Source organism: Pteropus alecto, unplaced genomic scaffold, assembly GCF_000325575.1.
Source record: "Pteropus alecto unplaced genomic scaffold, ASM32557v1 scaffold20, whole genome shotgun sequence".
Taxonomy (NCBI): Eukaryota; Metazoa; Chordata; class Mammalia; order Chiroptera; family Pteropodidae; genus Pteropus; species Pteropus alecto.
This window is the reverse complement of record NW_006436298.1, coordinates 47,961,584-47,976,452: the sequence shown is the minus strand read 5'-3', so window position 1 is coordinate 47,976,452 and position 14,869 is coordinate 47,961,584.

Here is a 14,869-nt window from a genome sequence, read left to right as displayed (position 1 = left end):
ACCCCCTCATCCCAACCCTCACCCCTGCCATACCAAGAGCCACCTATTTCACTTGATCACTCTATCATGTTATCTATTAAGGATATACTAGCTTTTCGCTCAACTACTCAGAAAGAATGCACAGGCAGGGCAGAAGATATTATGCCGTGTTCTTCCTGGAGTTTTGAGTCTGTGAATAGAGTATTAAATAGCAGTATTAATAGAGTATTAAAGATGTCAAAAGACTAATGCTTGCTGGATGCCCTGGGAGCCACTTCAGATGAAGACTTCCGTAGAAATACTACTTTGCTGATAAAAAGAAATCCTTGAGGTACTGTCATGATTCCTATTTTCACCATCCAAAGCTAGTTATTCTAGTAGCATATTACTTTTCCCAAACATAACTATTCATTTGAAGCTGTCCAAGTGTTATATATACTTTTTGTCTGGGGCAGCTTCACGTCATTTTGCTAACATCAAATACCCCAATAAAGATATTCTTCTAAGTCACATTAAATCATATTGCCATGGCAGTCACATGGCATTCCTTGGAAGCTTCTAAGAATATAAGTTAAATGAGAGTAGCTATAAACATTCGCTTAAAAAATTCTCAAATCCTATTTTATAAATTTATAATGGTTTCATAAACAACCAAAAAAAATCCCTAAATATCAGCATGATGTGTTTAGTAACAGTTCTGGGCATTCATTGGGCCCTTCATATCAAGCAAAAACTGGGCAAAGCCCTGAGGATGCTTGGCCTTGAGCTACCCTCAAGGAGCTCGCAGGACCACACTGAGAATGGCCACAAATGGACCATTTCAATACAGTGTGATGCAGCCACGATTAAGATCAAAAGAGGCAGCATTAAGAACTTTTGGGGGAGACCTGATTACCCATTTGTCATTAACTTTGGGAGGTACTCTACAAAAGTGGTCCCTAACATTTTTGGCACCAGAGATAGGTGCTCCTGTGAGAATCTAATGCCTGATGATCTGAGGTGGTGCTGAGACAGGGATGCTAGCGCTGGGGAGCAACTGTAAATACAGATGAAGCTTATCTCGCTTGCCCACCGCTCACCTCCTGCTGTGTGGCTTGGTTCCTAGCGGCCCGGTTCCTAACAGGCCACGGACCAGTACCGCTCCACAACCTGAGAGTTGAGGACCCCTGCTCTACAACTTCCCTATGAATCCATTACCCACCACATATGGAAAAAATCCACAAACAATACTCACTAAGGATCTACAGTGCAAGCACATGTGGGGACTATTGTGACTTACAAGGCATGGTCACTGCCCACAATAGTTCAAAATTTATTAGAGAGAAAAATTATAAATAAAATATGATTATTTGTCACATAAGTCAATGTAGAAATGAATTGCTTTAACAGAGTTTTAACAGGAGGGAAAAAATTAACGTGAGCAGTGGTCAAGCTTGAACAGAAGCCCACAAAAGAAAAAGAACTAGAAATCACTGAGTGCCTACCTCATGCCTCGCACCTCACATGTGTAATCTCATTAGCTAAGATCGAATGTTTCACCTGAGATCAGACAATTAAAACACAGTAGAAATTTGAAGGAGTCTAGCTGATGACTACGATGTCTGCGATCTGCCCTCAGCATCACTTCTGGATAAAAGGAAGCCTTTTATGAAAACCATGGGCCATGATGCAAAGAGAAAGGTGTGAGCCAAGCTTTGAGGGTGGAAAGCAGAGCTCTTAAGGAATACTGTTAGAAGGGTAGGTAGACTTGGTGATGAAGGGTCTTGAGCACTCTGCTAAAGAGTTCAGATGATTTTTTCTTGCGTGCAGTAGAATAAACTTAAGTCTTTGAGCAGGGCACATTATTTGATGAAAGAGGTGGGGTTTTTTGGAAATTAACACAGAGAAATTATGCTAAATCTAACCAAGAGAACAGAGACTAGAAGTCAAGAAAGTGGGTGGAGGTTAGTGCATTCAGGTGTGGGGTAGAATGGCCTGTCCCAGGGAGGTAGTCTAAGGAATGGAAGTATGTGAGAAACCAATGAAGGAAAGAATTGGCAGGACTGGGAGAAATCACAGAAAACTATGGTTGATATTAGGGAGAGCTGTTTTGGGTATAAGCCATACTGAATCCCAGTTATATTTTCTCATTCGAGTCTATCTCCTACTGGGAAAACAATATATTTCTTTTTTTAATAGGAAAAGATACTTCAAACACTACTTCTCACTCCAAAAATTTTGTAAATAAAATCATATTAAGTTAAAACTTCTCAGGATTTAATATTTCTTAATAATATACCCATTCATTCTTCTCAACCTAAAAGGTCCTAATTTTTTTGGCCTGTCCACCAAAAAAAAAAAAAAATCCTTTTATCGCTTTTATAAAATGTACTCTTTCTGTCCTTTTTTCAAAAACTACACTTTGGCAGCCCTAATTATACTCTATTGCTATAGCCAGCCTCTAGGACAGCCTCCAGTGATCTCTGCCTTGTGTGAGTAGATCTGTGTAACCAACAGGATTTGGCAAAAATGACAGAGTATATTTCCAAACCTAGGTCATCAAAGGCATTGCGCTTTCCATCTTGCTACTTGGATCGCTATTCTGCAAGAAGCCAGCTGCCACATCATTAGGACACTCAAGCAGTCCTATGAAGAGATCAACATAGTGAGGACCTGAGGCCTCCTGCCAACAGCCACGTGAGTGGATCCTCCATCCCCCATCAAGCCTTCAGGAGACTGTAGCCCCTGCTAACACACTGATGACAATCTCATGAAACCCTGAGCCAGACCTTGAGACCAGCTAAGCTTCTCCCAAATTCCTGACACAAAAACTGTGAGGTAACAAATATTTGTTGTTTTAAGGCACAAAGTTGTGAGGTAATTTGTTACACAGCAACAGATAACCAATATGCTTGTATTTCAACATGTCTACACTAAAAATATTTTGAGTTCCTAAATAGCTCTCAATAATGCTTGTTATTTTGTTGCAGTAGCACACAGAAGAAACCACCTGCAATGATTCTGAAATCTTTTCCTTATATTATAACTCCTTCAAGAGCCCATCATCTTCTAATTACAGTTTGAGTAATTTTGTTCCAAGAGGCATGACCCTCACAATGCCTGTGTTTTGAGATGCATCTGCTGTTTTTCCTCACATGGCGCTGCTTTAGATTATCCTGCCATTTATCTTTAACCTTTTAGCATTTGATTATGCAGAAGAATTGACCCGCCTTATGATAACCCGGACAGTTCATCATGTGCTCGGTGCTATGGGTCATGTATAAAACATTAAATAATAGATTCTATATTTTTCTCCGGGTTACCCTTTCACCGACAAATAAATGTTCCTTTTATTTTCCTGCATCTGAACCAGTTGCCTATGATTATTTCTGATTAGATGGTATCTAAAATTTAATATTGTTTTGTTTTTAACTTTTTATTTTGAAATAATTTCAAATTTATTTGAGTTACAAAAATAGAAGAATGCCCTTCACCTAGACTCACCAGTTGCCAACATTTTGCCACAATTACTTTATCACGCCCTACCTACATACACATATATGTAACATATACATACATATTTTTAACCATTTAAGTAATTTATACATATCATGCCCCAATGCCTCTAAATATTTCAATGTACATTTTCTAAGAATAAGGATATTCACCTATATAATCATAACACAATGATCTAAATGAGTTACTCTAACATTGATGCAATGCTACCATCTAATCTACAGACCTAATTCAATTTTCATCAACTACCCTAATAATGTAATTACTTTAATGATCTTTCACAGAAACTTTTCAAAGCCTTTGTTGAAGAGCACACATTTGTTCTTTCAATCACCAGACATTGAAGAAGACCATCTTTGTCCTCAAAGAGTTTACAATCTAATGTGAGAGTAGTATGTGGATGGTAATGACAAGGCAGTGTAAAATATGACTAAAATCAAAAGAAGGTTACAAAATAAGGGAGTTCAGATAGAATTTCCACTGGTGAGTGGGCATAAGAGATAGCATTATTGGGGATTTTGCTGGGTGGATGGAGCAAGGGAGGATACAACCAGAAGAAGCAGTAAGAGCAAAGGCAAGAAAGAGAGAGCAACTTCCCAGAGGGCAAATGGACAAGACTGTCTGAAATACAGAGTAGAAAAATAAATGAGTGGAAGAGAAATTTTGGAGCCAGGTCAGGGATAGAATCAAATATCATGGTTTAAGATTTACCCAAGGTAAAATATCCAAACACCTCATGAGGCCTCCAGCTGTCTAAGAGTGAACAGGTTTGAGAAAAATGAACTAGGAAATAGAACTTGATCAGCCCAGGAGGAAGGGAAGACTTATTGCTTTTTACTTTTTTTCTTTCAACCAACAATACTGAATAAAGAAGCTGAACATGTCAGGTTTGACAAATCCTTCCATGAAATATAAGGAAGAAAAAAAATCCAATTGCAACAGGATAATTGACAAGAGAAGGCAATTACCTGTAGAAAGAAAAAAGTCTAACTATAATGAAAGAAAAGAGGAAAAAATTTAATTCTCTGATATGCAGCAAGATGTTTGAGTATCATCAGAATCTTAGGTCTTTTCTTACACACAGGGGTGGGAGGAGGACAGTGACAATAATGAGAAGCCTAAGTATTTGCATGGTCCCTCTCTTGGGAAGGTCCTTTCCAATGGTGTGTGCTGCTATAGGAGGAAGAATGATAGCACTCATTCTGTCCCCACCACTGGCAGGACAAGGGGCACCTATATGTCACCTGTTCTTCTAACTCTGGGTCATTAAGCTAACCCTCAATTCCTGAGATGCTCACTGGTGGGGCACAGCAGAGCAATCCAAGTCAAGCCTTCCTAAAATATTATTCCATCTGTGTATTGAAGCAATAAAAGTTAAAAGTTAGATTCTCCAAGTTACTAAGCTGTTTCCTAGTAAAACTTAGTATCTGAAGAGGAGAGTACATAGGGTATTTCCACATTTATACGGTACAGATGTTTCAAATAATCAGTGATGCCGGAACTCAACTGCCATTCTTCCTAGTGTTACTCAGTTCCGAACCACTAATCCAGACCAGGATGCAGAGCGACCACAGACATCTCTTGCAGCAGACATTGGCACAAAAGTGTCTCGATACTTTTATCCTTATGGTTTTAAGCCCTCATGGTCAAAAGCTTTGAAGATTTGAGGCAAAATGTGAAGAAACTACTGAAAATATATAAGTAGGTGAAAGAATGTAATTATTCAAAGTTGCATTTGGCCAGAACATTCAGGAGAAAATGTTTAGGCGGCCTTCCCTCCCACCTCCGCTTCCTCACCAATCACATGTATATGCAAATATAAGAAGCCGCAACCCAAACCTCAACTTTATGACTCTTAAAATAGGGCTTTGTTTTAGCAGATAAAGTGCCACATGCTGAAGCAGCAACACCACTTCCTGTGGTATCTAGACAAATCTTTTATTCAAGAAGTGACCCTGTCTGACCCTGAATAACAGTTTGAGAACAACTGCATATTGATAGAAAAATTAAGAGCCATTCTCCATACTACTTCTTTCATTCACATTATTTATAATTCTCTCTTCTTCTTTCCCTGCATCTCCTTACTTGTCCTTCTCTGCCATTTTTAGAGAAATCCAGGACCTGGATGCCATGGAGGCAGGAAGGAATAGAGACTGATTGAGGTAAATTCTAGTCTGGTTTGGGATCCATCTTTGACCACTGATGGGTCATTCAACCTCCCTCTGCTTTATTTCCATTTCAGGAATATCAGCCAGAAAAGCAGCTTTAACGGCAAGCAAACTTATAACGAGAGGCCTTTTATTCATTTGCTTTTCTTATAAACCTACAGAATGTCTAAGATTCACTGACTTTTGTGTGAACGTAGCCATTAGCAGGTAGCTGGGTCAATACTCTAATTTTACAGACGATGATGCTGTGGTCCATAGAAATTAAGTGCATGCTCAAGGTCACAAAGCTATTTCATAAATAGCTTCTGTATAAGCTAATATTGGGCCAAAATTCAAGATCCTGTCAGCTTGTCTTACACAACTTTATGAATTGCTGCACACAAAGGTAACAAAGATGCAATTACATTTGTTTTCTGTGGCTGATGCCATTCTACATAGAATAAAAATATATAAATTATAGGCCTAGGGTTCTTATAAAAGTTTACCATTAAAATATTGATGAAATGGCCAATACTTTAATAAGGCAAGGTACGAATGCTCCTTTTCATTCCAAGGAGGAGGCGTTCACAGTGAGTTATGTCTACTCAACCTGTACATCAAAGGAGCAGATTAGATACAGTCCTTATAAAAAGTTTTGTTAATGGCTGTGGCAAAAGAGTTAATGAAAGATAAATGGACGTCCCCCAATGTCCTTAGTGCAGTGGGGATTTTTTGTTGGGTTTTTTGTTTGTTTGTTTGTTTGGTTGGTTGGTTGGTTGGTTGGTTTTTTTTTTGGTTGTCTGCGGTATCCTTGGTGCCTAGAATAGCACCTGGCAGAGAAGAGGGCACATGAATAAATGGAGGAAAAAAGAAAGGAAGGGCGGGAAGGAAGAAAGAAGGAGAGAAGTTAGAGAATAAAAAGTATAGAGAGGATGTGAACTTGAACAAAAAAATTAAGAAGAAAAACTCATTTCAAGAAAAAGTAGATTAGAGTCTGGTAAGACTTTTCCAGGAAGATTTGGAATTGGTGGGTTGGACAAATAAAAATCTGTTGAAAAATACATGTTTCCAGTCATCGGTTTTTCAAGAATTAATAATTTTCATGAACCATGAGGCAATTGTGTATTCCTTATGTACCTTAAAGTACTATAAAATACTTCCCTTTTTTATTTTTAAAAAGTTCTGGGGAATGAATTTCACTTGTTTGAAATAGGGCATAGCTTTACAACTTTTGCAGGCGCTGTAGTTTTTTTTTTTTTAACTTCTAATTCCCATCCAATTATGCTTGACCTGCTTATTGGAAATGTTTACTTTTAATTTATTTTTCATTATTTTGGGGGCTTAAGTTAGTTTTCCAATGGCAAAATTGTTGCAAGAGCAGTCACTTCTTACCTCATGTATTTATAAGCTTTGCATACAGTCTAGGATGATTTTACAACTTTTTAAAAATGCATCATTTGACAATTTTATCTGCTCTCCAGAGTACTTTTAAATTCATTTTAGCCAGTGATGCCAACTGTACCTACTTATTATAATCTCATCATTTTAAATTGTTTATCATTTTTATATTTTAGTAAAAACCCCTATCAGGAATGAGGAAATAGTCAATTTTTGGTTGGCTATTCCTAAAAAAGTCACCAAGTTTTTAAGTTTTAACATTAGAATATGAAATAAAGAGTTAAGAAATATATGCCTCTGTCATTTATCACAAATATAGTTTTATTCCTCATTCTAACTATAGAAATAAGCAGTTAAGTAGTCTTAGTCCTTTATTTTGACTGCTTATTGTAAAGATAAATAGGTTTTACTGATAGCAAGTTTTAAAACCAAGGCCTAGAAACACTAATTTTTGACTAGTGTTTCAGTTTGGTCAATTTATCCTTTTTATCAATTTCTAATTTGTCCTCCATGTTGCCGCTATTTTTTTCAAAACACAAATCATAACATCACACTTCTATACTTAAAAGCTTTCAGGAGCTTGTCTTTCAATAAAGTCCAAACTGGCATGCATTCACTCAAGTCTAGACTGATCACCCGGCAAGTTGTCACATGTATATATCGCTTCTATATATCACTTGAGCAATTCTTGCTACTTGAATTTCCCAAAATATTACACATTCTCACTCCTCCATGTCTTTCTCCATGCTGTTTCTTCTTCTTAGATGATTCAACTTAATTCTCATTCATTTTCAAGAATCAAATTACTTCCTTTTAGAAGAGCTCTCCGGCCAATCTAGACACCCTCCTTTGCCCTCATAACCCCTGGAACATCCTGGGAGTAGACAATGTGGACTTTGTCAGAGTAGTAACACACACTATTCATCTTTTTCTTACTCATCTCTCTACGAGGTAGTAAACTCCTTAATGTCAAAACAGTACACCTTTCATCTCTACATGTTCTGCACATATGGAGACCTTAACTTTTGATTACTGATTGATTGAATGAAAGAGTAACCAATAGGAAAAATATAGCTCAGATTATGTAAATCAGTTGTCCTGGATCTTGAAGTATTTTTCCCAATATAAAAGGGAAGAAATGGAAAGTCAAGATTATCCCATTTAATTTCTAAACCATACAACTGCAAGGAAAAATCCAGATTTCAACAAAAAGATTATAATACTAGTTATTATTACTATAGGAAAATAATGAAAGCTTTGCTATAAAAATATTGTTTTAATTAGAGAAAAAAATTTTGTTGTTTCTGAAGTGAACCAATGGATACTTTCAAGGGCTTAATTAATTGTTAGTTATTCTGCAAATTTATTTAAAAGTTTAAGGCTTTCTTTTCATTGGCATTCCTTTATTCTCAGTAAGTACCCATGCTTAAACATGGGTACATTTGGTCATGATTCTTGTGAACCTGGTGTTCACCTCAGTTGTAGGCAAAGTGAGATGACAGGGGTATACATTTGGGAGCAGCAAAGGGAAGGTCCAGGATGGGCCAGGTTTTAGGCAACAGAAGTAAAAAAGGAAGGTACAGGAGTCAGGACCAAAAGAGCAATGGAACCAAACTCTCCGTGGCTGGACTAAGAACTCTTTGGAAAAGAAGGGTCCTCGTGGTTGAAAAGCACAATTCCTGGGGCCTGCCTCTGCAGGCTGGTAAAGAGACTCATCTCAGAAAACTTCACCGGAAAAATAAAGTCTGAGAATACTTCAGAATGAACCCTCAATAATTAGCAGATTATTACAGTCATCAGTAACTGCAGGACCGCCCTGCTTCAATATGTTCAAGAAGATAAACATAAACATAAGCATAATAGAAATACAATTTAGAAAAGGGAAAGATTTTATTATAAAGTGATTTAAAATATACGCTTGAAATATATACACAGAAAGGAAAAGAAAGGGATTCATATATATTTAAGGTTTAATTTGGAGACGTAACTAAGGTCTTTGATGGTCTTCGACAAAGGTCACGTTGTGACTACAAGTAAAAGAACATTGTAATTGATCCCAAATGTACATAAGTGTTTGTTCTTTACCAGATGAGGCAAGGAAATGAAAAGCACAGGTGGGCATAAATGTACACCAAGTATATGTTCAGAATAATTAAATAAATAAGTAAATTGTAACAATATCAAAATAATTACAGGTTTCATGGCGAATAACACCTTTACTTTTAAGCAGATTCTGATAACTCTTAAGAGCAATTTGAACCAAAGAAGCTAAAAGTGTTTGAACTAAAGCCATGAATTCTGAATTTCTGCAGGGCTAAAGGCTTGCAATTTATGACATTTTCTCTAATCTCTTCTCTTTTTCCATTCTTGTTCTTTTAAAATGTCATTTCCCTCTTGCTTTTATTATAAATTATCTTCTTTGACTTTTTTTTTTAATTTCAAAATCTCTAATAGCAATACCTTCACTTCATCATACATATTGGAAACTACAGGTAGCAGAAAGTACCTGAGATGAAGTTGACCCCATCATATTGAATACATTAATGTCCTTCTTATGAATAAGCAGTTCCTATAAACTATATTATTGTCATTTGTTCAAGGTTTTAAACTTTCTAACCATTTAATTTAAAAAGAAAAAATAAAATCTAATGAATTTAAACTATACATGAAGACTACCTCAATTGAAGAATCTATGGAGGGTGGAAATAGTTTCCTGCATGGATTAAATTTTTCCTACACTGCTAATTTGGAAGGATCTATAATTCATTTCTATGAATCCAGGTCAATATGTAAGCCTCCCTAATTGTTTGAAATGTAAACATTACATAAGCTTCTTGTTAACTTATTTCTCTCTTTGCAATAATTTATTCTCTCATTCCATATCTAGTTAATGATGTGTTCAGGACATGAGTAAAAATGTTCTTTAGTCTCTTCACTAAAAACTGCGTAGAATGCTCTGATTAAACTCTCTACATCCTTCATCTGATACATGTAGATGGTATCATCGTGGGCTGCTAGTCAGCTTTTGACATAATCAATCCCAACTCCTTCTCTAGACAATAAGCTCCTTGAAATCAGAGCCCATGTTTTTATCTTTGTCTTCTATTCCATGCATCCCTGATTTCTACTTCCCTCCCATCTGTGAGAATATAACAGCTGCTCAATGAATAGTAAACTGCATTAGATCAAAACTTGGGGCTATGGGGCATGCAACATTCACACCGTATTGGGTAGTGATCTGTGAGGTTGAGGGGCAGTCAAGGGATCATATCCTGTGAGTCATAGACAGCTGATATGAATGTAGAGGCTTGAGATGAGAGATTCGTAACTGAGAATGGGATATATGCTTGGGGAAAACAAATGCCTTATCTGGGAGCTCCAGTAGCTTAGAGAAAAAAATCCCTGAAGTGACCTATTCCTTCAGGAGGTAGTGCTTTAGCTCAGGGCCACTCTTGGTTGGCCAAGTCTCTACTTCATCTAAAAGGCATCTCCATATGATTTCACTCATATGTGGGATATAAAGCAGAAAGCAACGAATAAACAAACAAACAAAAAACAAAGTCATAGACACAGGCAACAATATGGTGGTTACCAGAGGGGAAGAAGGCGGGGAAGAGAATTAAGTAGATAAAGGCGGTCAAATACAAGGTGACAAAAGCAGATTAGACTTTAGGTGGTGAGCACACAATGCAATATACAGACGATGTATTATAGAATTATATACCTGGAACTTATATAATGTTATTAACCAATGTCACTCCAAAGAATTTAATTTAAAAAAAATAATAAAAGGCATCTACGTAAATTTATAGAAATATTCCCCCAACAGTAGAATTGAAACTAAAGCATGAGCTGGTTCATCTCAGAAGATCTCTCTATTACTATGAAAAATGTCAGGAAACTAATCTGAATATTATTTAAAGAAAAACTTCGCTTTCTCAGCAACTGAATAATCCTGATGACAGTGTCTGCTTGAGCCACAGGTCTTTTCTACTTGTACCTAGGAGGTCTTGCATTTCAATGTAAGGTTTATATAAAGATAGTTTCTTAAAATACATTTTAAAGTGGTAAAATCTAAATTTTCACATGCCTACTTTCATATTTGGCAAGAAATAGAGTTGACATCAATGGTGGAAAATATTGTATAAATGGATAAAGATAGTAAAAGGTGAATTAGAAATATTAGGTTTCAGATTTAGTAAACAAATATGGAGACATTGAGGTTGGTATGCCTTGACATGTACATGTGTATACAAATGTTAAACACGCATTTTTACTTTTTCAGGGCTAATCAGACGAGCAGGTCAAGTTTATGCTTTATTAATACAAGAACTGAAATTAAACTAAATCTTAATTATGTTCAATGAATCATCCGCTTCATTGCGTCAGATTAAGAGAGCTTAATTTAAAAACATAGCCTCTAGAAAGTCTCTTGAGAAATATCCTGAAAAACTCAAAATTGTGCATTTGGAGGCAAGGAAATGAATCGATAATTTTATAAAATGAGTTCCAAGATCTTTTCAAAATATTTAAAACAAAATATCTGCCCAAATCTCTATGTCTATGGCCATACTGGATTAGAAACAAACAAAAAATCATTTCCATGATATAAATGCAGCTTCCAAACCTACACTATCCAATAGTGTAGCCACATAGAGACGTGTCATAAGTGAGCAAACCACTTGGCTGCCTTTCCCAAGAGCACACAGTCACAGAGAACCAGCTCTGAACAATCCAGGAAGAGCTTTAAAAGGAAGTTTTGAGCCATGTTCTCTTACTATTAAGGACATATACTTCCCTCCCTGTCCTAAGTTATTAAATTCTTAGATTCATTTTCTTTAATGATGAGCCAGACTCACGCTCGTCATTTAAAAAGAAAGAAGGAAAAACAACCTTAATGACGACATTTGCCTTAGAAACTGCCACAATCAAAGATAGACCTTTTCAGATGTAATTAAATTTTTTCCAAGATAATTTATCCTATTAAAATATGGTAATTTACCATGGTTTCAGGTTATCGGAAACCTTTCCCAGATTGAAAGCTGAAGTTAATTTCTTGCTATAAGCAGTATAATTTGAACCTGAGAGAATCAAGGAGCATTTATATTCTCACAAGCATGTAAAAACTAAAACTGTTTATTCATATCCAAGATATTTAAAGGAACCTGATTGTACCCCATCTGCAATATACTTTTTATTGGAGTGCAAATGGCAGTCCAGAAAGAACAGAACCATCCTCCCCAAAACTGATCCAACCTTTCCCTAGCAGCACCTTTGGCTAATAAGGACTTAGGAAGAAAGCCCTTGCAGAGATGTCATTTTTGACTATATCAGTATGCCCAATTCAAAAATCAGCATGATTGGAGGTTTAATGAAGCACTTTGTTATTCCCGGCAATAAAAACGAAAAAATATAGAGACAGAGTTCTTCAGGCTTAATTACCACATCTGTTATTAAGCACTTTACTGTGATTGACTGGAGTGTATGTGGGACAGGGTGCCAAAAAAGCCTCCTGATAAAAGCAGCTTCCTGCTCGCTGCCTGAATAGCATCAGTCTTTGTTACAGCCAGAATTTCCATGGCAAATAAGCAAAGCTTGGCATGTACAAGCCCCCATGCCAGCTGAAGGCACTATTTCCTGGTGTTAGTTAGTTGGGAGCAGAGCCTAGGCCACTTGCTCTGACTTCTCTGCTTCTCTCCCCGTGTTGGGCTCCACCACACTTCCCTGCAGCCCATGATAAACAGGCACGGTGGTGAGAGGAAAGAGCAAGGTGAGACTAGGAGGAGCTGAGCTGCGGTTTCGTTGTGATGCCTGGTTGCAGACATTAAAGTGAGAAGTTACGATGTGATGCTACAGACGAAAAGCATTTTCTAGCTCCTGGGGTCATTATGACTTTAAAAAGTGCTGCTAACATGCAACACCAAGAAGCCAGTTTCTCAGGAGACCTAGTTCCTTGAATGCCTTGGGCCTCTGAACCAACCGCCAAACTGGATTTTAAGAATTCAGTGTCTTATTCTGTAACATACACATTAGAGAAACTTACTGCCATCATTCTTTGTCCCCAGTAAAGCTGTTCATGGATTCCTTCAGGTCTGTATATGTAGGCAAGAGGGTGTCTACAAATTAAACTGCAGTCATTTGAAAAGGGTTATCTTCATAACGTATGCCATCATTCAACTTTTTAAAACCGCAAAAATCCAGACGTCTACAGCTCTCCATATCCTTAAGTCACATTACTGTGCAGGAAACAGCACAGGGGCAATTATTGGCACAGAAAACCACTCTTCAGGCCCGACACAGAAACAGGAAAGCCACAGCAAACAATTTCAGGTCTTAAAACATGCCAGGTGAGGAAAGACACAAATGCTCACCCAATTCTGGTTGTTTAAACAATAGCCTAGTGCTACAGAAGTTGTGACATATGGTTGTAACATAAATAACAAGAAAAGACTAAAACATATATACCTTGTAAATAGATTTTTCTGGAACAATCAAGTGCAAAGAACAATGTCCTTGCGGCATTCTCTGACTGTGTTTAATTTGTTTCTTGAGGATGAGATTGTATAAATTTATGATGCAGTGTCTTTTTTACACCAAGCAATATCCATGGTGTTTTGGATGTGTGGCTACTATTAGTATCCAGAAATAACAATGAGTAAAGCATGAGAAATTGGCAAGTGAGAAAAGGATTTCTAAGCTATTAGAAAAGTCTTAACAATAATTTAATGAAAATAAAAGGAATACTTTTATTTATAAAAGCTTAGAGAAGTGTACATGAAACAACTCTTTCTGTTCTTCGGAGGGAGTATCAGTTCCCTAGAGGTTCATCCCCAAGGTGTCCCCACTTTTCGACAATCTTTCCAGCTTGAGAGGAAAGAGAGGGGGATGGGAGTTTTAGGAAATAGATCTCAGCCTCACAGACAAATGACAGTCCAGTATGGTGTCATACACTTCTTGCAAGTCGTGATTGTTAAAGAGCCCTCTCATATCCCCCAGACTTCTTAAATCTGCCCTTTCTCTCCTCAGCCCCTATAATATAAATGATTGAGACTCTTTTCAAACTAAGTCTTTCCCTCAGTCACTCTTTTTTTCTTTATCCACAAATGAGCCTTTGTGATCCCTTGAGAAGAGAGATAGAGTATGGCAAAAAAAGTGAAATTAACCAGTTCTGAAATCATATAAATAAATAAACAAACAAACAAACAAATAAAAAAGAGCCATTTCAAAGCAAAATCTCTTCAAAAGATAAATTTCCACAAGTAATGGTTTCTGTGGTATTACAGAGAAAGGAGCTACATATTAAAATATCTAGAAACAATTTGGCAACAATTTCTCAGTTATGAAAACAACAAGTAACAAAGAAAAAAAAGGTACATTGGACTTCATAAAAATTAAAAACTTTTGTATATCAAAGGACACTATCAACAGAGAGAAAAGGCAACCCACACAATGGGAGAAAATATTTGCAAATCAAATATGATAAGGGATCAAAATCCAGAATATGTAAAAATAAAATAATCCTACAATTCATCAACAATAAAACAAACAAGCTAATTTAAAAATGCGCAGAGAACTTGAATAGATTTTTTTTAAAGAAGATATACTAATGGCCAATATACATAGGAAAAGATGTTCAACATCACTAATCATTATGAAAATGTAAATCAAAACTATGACGAGATACCACCGAACACCCATTAGTAGGGCTATTGTCAAAACACAAAACAAATCCAAACAAAATAGAAACAAAACAAAAAAAATAACAAGTGTTGGTGAGGATGTGGAGAAATTGGAATGCTGTGTATTGTTGGTAGGAATGCAATATTCTACAGCTGCTATAGAAAACAGAA